We start from the raw sequence: 7,716 nt of genomic DNA on the forward strand, positions 1-7,716 counted from the left end.
TGAGTGGAGAGAGGAGGGACAAGAGTTAATGAAGGTAAGAGACATGAGGAAAGACAGTGAATAGAAAAAAACAGAGTGAATGGAAGAATGATGAAGAGAGAGAGGAGGGGGAAGAGTTAATGAAGGTAAGAGACAAGAGGAAAGGAAATGAATAGAAGAACAGAATGAATGACTAATGAATGAGAGGAGAGAGGAGGGCAAGGAGTGAATGAAAGGTACAACTGGCAGCATATACACCTGGGACAGCATCGAAGTGTAGCACAGGTGTAGCATCAGGTACACTTAACGACTTTAACATAATCACATATTCGTTGATGGAACTGACATGATGGAAGGCGTGAAATATTAGCTGAGATGACAAAGTACGTGAGGCATGAACGTAGAAATTGTAGCTAGACCTCCGACAGAGAGAGAGAGAGAGAGAGAGAGAGAGAGTAATAATAATAATAATCATCATCATCATCAGTTTATTTCCACCAACAGAGAGAGAGAGAGAGAGAGAGAGAGAGAGTGTGTGTGTGTGTGTGTGTGTGTAGCTAGGTATGGAGAAGGGAGGGAGGCAGGGGGGTAGAACCAGACCTTCCCCACCCTCATAGCAACAGTGCTAGGAGAAAGAGAAGTAGACGGGGGGGGGGGGAGACCAGGAAACAGGAAAGATAAAAAACCGGTTCTTAGAAGCAGTGTTAATTAATTGTAGGACATTTATATTCCTAGTGTGGTGGTGTAATGAGGGATACTCTTGTTGTTGTTGTGTTTGTTGTTGCTGGTGGGTGGAGGTGGTGATGAAAATGATGATAACTAATAATAATAATAAGAACAATAATAGTAGGAGTAATAATGATGATAAAGAAAATAACAGTAGTAGTGGTAATAGTAAAAATAATAATAATAATAATAATAATAATAATAATAATAGTAATAACACCAACAACAAGCACAAGGAATATCACAAGAAAAAGAGAAATAATGCAAAAAAGGGTGCCCCCCCCCCCAGACAACACCTTTCTAGTCACTTATATAATCTGACAGTACCCCCCCCCCCGGAAAAAAGTAGTAACAATGAAAAAAAAAAAGCATGGTTCTAAAACTCGTAAAAAAAAAGACCTTACACTTTTTTCCAATCTATAAAAATAAAAAAAAAGCGACCTTCCACTTTTTCCCTAACTAGCTAGAGAGAGACAGAGAGAGAGAGAGAGAGAGAGAGAGATTCACTGATGTAATTATTCCTCTACCCTTGCCACACTACGTCCCTCCCCTCCTGCCACTCCAAGCCATCCTCCCTCACATATCCTAAGTCTTCATTGCCCACTCATTACACCGCCTTAGCTTTACCTCCGCCAAAGAAGCTGGAGGGGGTTCATGTGTCCACTCGTGTCTGTCTCTCAAAAAGGTGTTATCAGATTTCAATGGATTTTGGTGGATAGGAAGGCAGTGGGTCAAGGAAAAGTGGATTAGATTTCGAGGTGGCTGTGGATCCGGAAGCACAAGTAAATAATAAATAATGAATGAGTAAATAATAATGAGTAAATAATAAATAATGAGTAAATAATAAATAATGTGAGTAAATAATAAATAATGTATGAGTAAATAATAAATAATGTATGAGTATATAATAATGTATGAGTAAATAATAAATAATGTGAGTAAATAATAAATAATGTATGAGTAAATAATAAATAATGAGTAAATAATAAATAATGTGAGTAAATAATAAATAATGTATGAGTAAATAATAATGTATAAGTAAATAATAAATAATGTATGAGTAAATAATAATGTATGAGTAAATAATAATGTATAAGTAAATAATAAATAATGTATGAGTAAATACTAAATAATGAGTAAATAATAAATAATGTATAGTAAATAATAATAATGTATGAGTAAATAATAAATAATGTATAAGTAAATAATAAATAATGTATAAGTAAATAATAAATAATGTATAAGTAAATAATAAATAATGTATAAGTAAATAATAAATAATGTATAAGTAAATAATAAATAATGTATGAGTAAATAATAAATAATGTATGAGTCAATAATAATGTGAGTAAATAATAAATAATGTATGAGTAAATAATAAATAATGTATGAGTAAATAATAATGTATGAGTAAATAATAAATAATGTATGAGTAAATAATAAATAATGTATGAGTAAATAATAAATAATGTATGAGTAAATAATAAATAATGTATGAGTAAATAATAAATAATGTATGAGTAAATAATAATGTGAGTAAATAATAAATAATGTATGAGTAAATAATAAATAATACATAATGTATGAGTAAATAATAAATAATGTATGAGTAAATAATAAATAATGTATGAGTAAATATTTCACTAGCGTCGGGGGATGAATGAGATTTCTTTCATTCTGTAATACGGTAGACCTTTTATGAATAATTAACTGATTGTGTGACACCGTAAAAGTATTCTATATGACACCGTAAAAGTATTCTATATGACACCGTAAAAGTATTATACATGACACCGTAAAAGTATTATATCTGACACCGTAAAAGTATTATATGACACCGTAAAAGTATTATATGACACCGTAAAAGTATTATATATGACACCGTAAAAGTATTATATGACACCGTAAAAGTATTATATATGACACCGTAAAAGTATTATATATGACACCGTAAAAGTACTATATCTGACACCGTAAAAGTATTATATATGACACCGTAAAAGTATTATATATGACATTAAAAGTATTATATATGACACCGTAAAAGTATTATATATGACATTAAAAGTATTATATGACACCGTAAGAGTATTATATGACACCAAAGTATTACAGATGACACCGTAAAAAGTATTATATATGATACCGTAAAAAGTATTATATATGATACCGTAAAAAGTATTATATATGACACCGTAAAAAGTATTATATATGACACCGTAAAAGTATTATATCTGACACCGTAAAAGTATTATATGACACCGTAAAAGTAATATATATGACACCGTAAAAGTAATATATATGACACCGTAAAAGTATTATATGACACTATAAAAGTATTATATGTGACACCGTAAAAGTATTATATATGACACCAAAGTATTATATGTGACACCGTAAAAGTATTAGGCTGGTGGGAAATGGAGCTACGGCAGTAAATCTTAAAACCTTACTGTCGCTCGTGGAGGTATGCACTCTGTGTCGCTTTCCAGTTTTTATTTGCTTTTGCCAAATGGAACTCCCACTCCAACAGCTTGAATTGCATGTCGTTGTTACATGAAATACGATAGGCTTCAGTTAAGAGGCAGGAATGAGTCTCCTTGGTGACTAATAAAATGAACCGTCCAATCTGACTACACCTGGCCATCTACTGAGGTGAAGGGGGTTGGGGATATTTGTGAGATTAGAACAAACGCATTATATCTATCTATGCTACAAATACAGGAGCGAACCAGATCAGTGGAGGTGAAAGTGTAAGTTTTAATGTGACACAAGGAAGGGTAATACAATCCTCCCTCCACACACAATATCATTTCAATTTAATTCAGCCCGGGTATAAGAAGCGGCCAGGCCAGTCTGTAGGCGAAAACATATGACCCTGCTCACCCTCCAACCACATTATTTTTTACATATCTGGCCAAGATGAATTTACCATTACTAAGTAAAATTGATGGGGGTTACGCAGAAAGATATATTAAACCACCTGAGTCATATCAATTATTAGTTATTCTTGAAGGAAATAAGTGGGTGAATATATACTGGTTAGGGAAATAAGGGAATATTTTTAGATTATTTCAAAATCGTAAATGTTAAGGGATTTTCCATAACTAAACTGATAGAAACTGCAAACAATGAATTAGATGTGATAGTGACGAGAGAGAGAGAGAGAGAGAGAGAGAGAGAGAGAGAGAGAGAGAGTGTGTGTGTGTGTGTGTGTGTGTGTGTGTGTGTGTGTATGTGTGTTGGAGAGAGGGCAGCTGGATGGCACAAGACAGGGTGACATGGAGGGAATTCGTGGGTGGCCACCCCTTCCCGGATTACGTCGTCGGGCGATAAACTGATAAGAATTTCGTAACTAAATAAAATGGCTTCGAGACGGCATGAAGGGAAAAATAAGAAAAGTCATCGATTTTTTTTTTAATGCAAGAAAGAAGGAACCAAAGGCCAGACGCCCGCAAGATTGTTCCCTCCAAGAAAAAGCAAAACAAGATAACAGAGCCAAGTTCAAGATCCGTTCATTTCGAGATGCCTGGACACACTGCGTTTGAAAGACTGGAGATCATAAGAAGCAAGAAACACACAGATACAGTTCCAGAGTTGACCTGTTACATACATGAAGGACTACGAGTAACAGAGGACGGTAGTAGGAAATACAGACAGAGGGAGACAGTTCCAGAGTAGACCTGTTACATATGTGAAGGGCTAGGAGTAACAGGGAAGATAGTAGGAAATACAGAGGGAGACAGTTCCAGAGTTGACCTATTACATATATTAAGGGCTAAGAGTAACTGCGACGGCCAGAAACAAATCAGCATAAATTGCTAGTGGGCAGGGGTTTACGTCGTCGAAAAATGTGTGAGAAATCGTGCATGCTAAAAGGTTAAGTCCCTTTGCTTTATCTGAAGACATTACACCTCTCACTCTTGTACATTCAACAAAGATTTCTCCTTTATTTATCCAACAAGAGAGTATTTTATTTCTTGTTTCTGTGTTCAATAAAGATTTACCTCTATTTACCTTGCAAGAGAGTATTTTATTTCCTGTTTCTGCATTCAATAAAGATTTTCCTTTATTTACCATGCAAAAAATTATACCTTCCGCTCTTACATACTCAATAAAGCAATTCCCTTTTTTCAGTGCAATAATATTTTCGTCCCCGCATTCAATCAAGCATTTTCATTATTTCCCCTGCGTCTGAGTATTATATTTCCCGTTCTGGCATTCAATAAAGTTTTCCCTTATTTTCCCTGCGTCCAAGTATTATATTTCCCGTTCCTGCACATTCAATAAAGCATTTCTATTATTTCCCCTGCAACAGAACACCATTTCCTCATCTGATTGAATTAAGTTTTCCTCTATTTTTCCCGGGACGGAATAACATTTCCTTCCTCACGTGACTCAGCCACTGGAACGCAGGGCAGGGCTAAAGGAGGCAGGGCAGGGTAGGCCAGGGCTGAAGGACGCAGGGCAGGGCAGGGCAGGGCGGGGAGAAACGTGAAAGGGAAAGGAAATAAAGATGAGATTCAAGGGATGAGGTGGGGTGGAGGGAAGGAAGGACGGGGTAGAGCTGGATAGATTAAAGCAGGCCAGGACAGGGTAGGGTAGATTAGACTAGGACAAGACAGGGCAAGGCAGGGATAGTTAGGGGTGGGAAGGGCAGGGCAGGGCAGGTTGCATTAGACTAAGGCAGAACAAGGCAGGCTGGGACACAAGATAAGGTCCGATGGGAAGGGAAGACCAAAGCAAGGTAGTGCAACGTAAATTAAGGGGTTAATTAGAATACCTCAGGCCAGGGAAGGGTATAGTTTGACTGAGTAAAGAGGACAGAGAAGGGCAGGGCAGGTCAGAACAGGTCACACGAGTTCAGGGCGTAGCGGAACAGGAAAGGGAAAAGAAAAATATAGACCAAGCAAGGATTATGGGTGGGAGGAAGGGCAGGGCAAGGTAAGGTATGGTAGGGTAAGGTAAGGTAAGGAAGAGTAGGGTAGGGTAGGGTGAGGTAGGACAGGGCACCATATAATGATAGGGTAGAGCACTGTGGGACTGGGCAGGGCAGGGCAGTGGGCGGCAGAACGGAAAATGGAAAGGGGAAAAAATAGCAGAGACATGGGAGAAGGAGGCGGGAAGGACAGAGCGAAGCAGGGCAGGGCAGGGCAGGGCAGGGCAGGGTTCAGAGAGTACAGATAAATGGAAACCTGTTGGCCCATAGCGATATTATCTGAAGGGTTATAACAATATACACTAAAGGTCTATACAATGTGAGAGGAAAGGGTATAAATATGGAAGGCTCACCCCACTCACCATCCCCCTTCTGAAAAATAAGGTGATACCGGTTGGGCAGGGTACCGTAAAGTTGGGTAATGAGGATCAAAATCAAGTCAAATAGGAGCTAGAGAGGATTGGGTAGGGAAGGGGATGTGATTAGGAGGGAAGGGAAGGGATGGGATGGGATGGGATGGGATGGGAAGGGAAGGGAAGGGAAGGGAAGGGAAGGGAAGGGAAGGGAAGGGAAGAGCGATACAGAAGAGCTAGATAGGACGAAGCAGGACAGGACAAGAAAGGGGAGGGACACGGCAGGGCAAGACTGGGCAGAGGAGGCCAGGATAGGGCAACAGAAGGTTTGATAGGGTAAGGCAGGGCAGGACAGGACAGGAGGCGAAGAGAGGGAAGGACAGGGCAGGGCAGGGCATGATACAGTAAGGCATAACAGGGGCGAATCAGGGCGTAAGAAAGCACATCACGGCGAAGTACACAAAGGAAGATTAGAGAACATAACTAATTATTCCCAGTCAAAGGGTTGCATGACGGTGCAAGGTGTGTGTGTGTGTGTGTGTGTGTGTGTGTGTGTGTGTGTGTGTGTGTGTGTGTGTGTGTGTGTGTGTGTGTGTGTGTGTGTGTGTGTGTGTGTGTGTGTGTGAGTGATCGGGATGGAGGGAACGTGAGGGTGTGGGAGTGAAAGGAAGGGTAGGTGAGGGTGTAAGGGGCATGGGGAGGTTGGGGTGTGCTGGTGGGGATGTGGAGGTGAGAGTGAGGAGGTGAGGGGAGGGGATAAGAGGGGAAGGAGATCTTGTTGTTCTGGGGTAGGGGAGAAACGGGGGAAAGGTGTGAATGTGGGCGGGGGCAAGGGTGACGGTGTGGCGAGACAGTGAATTAGGTGAGGGTGTGTAAGGGTGAAGGGAAGGAGGTAAAAAGGGGAAGGAAGTCAGGGTGTGTTGGGGGAGGGGATGGGGGAGCAGAGGGGTAAGAGTAGTGGGTGTATTGGGGCGGAACGGGGAATGGGGAAAGGAAAAACAGGTCAGAGCAATGGGATGCCGGGCAGGGCAGGGCATAACAGGAATGAATGAGGGCGAAACACGGCACGTCACGCCAGGCCAGAGCAAAAGAGGTGATTCCCCGTCAACACACACACACACACACACACACACACACACACACACACACACACACACACACACACACACACACACACACACAAAATCACTTTGTTGTATCAGGACTTTCGCAAAAACAGGGGGCTCAAGATTCCGAGCTCATGATTTTTTTAAACTATATGAAAGTATTGGAAGGGAGGTACGCCAAGTAATTAACGCTCATTAACCACGTGAAGCCATTTCCCCGCCATAATGGGTTAATAAGGTGGGGGGAGGCAGAACGAGACAGGGACGGCCTTAATGGAAGACGAGGATGGCGAGGCAGAGGAGGTGAGGCAAGAAGAGGTGGACCAAAGATGAAGTGATGAAATATGTTGAAAGCAGAGGAGGAAGGACAGAGCATCAGTGAGTAGGATGCTGTAGGGCTGAGACGGGGTGGGGTGGGGTGCTGTGGGGTGGGGTGGGGTGGGGTAGGGTAGGGTGGGGTGGGGTAGCGTAGGGTAGGGTAGGGTAGGGTAGGGTAGGGTAGGGCAAGGTAAGGTAAGGTAAGGTAGGTTAGGTTAGGTTAGGATAGGATAAGGCAGGGTAGGGCAGGGTGAGGTAAGGTAAGGTAGGGTAGGGTAGGGTAGGGTAGGGTAGG

The sequence above is a fragment of the Coenobita brevimanus genome, chromosome 11 (assembly GCF_032717465.1).
Source record: "Coenobita brevimanus isolate Jiangsu-jjx chromosome 11, ASM3271746v2, whole genome shotgun sequence".
Classification (NCBI taxonomy): domain Eukaryota; kingdom Metazoa; phylum Arthropoda; class Malacostraca; order Decapoda; family Coenobitidae; genus Coenobita; species Coenobita brevimanus.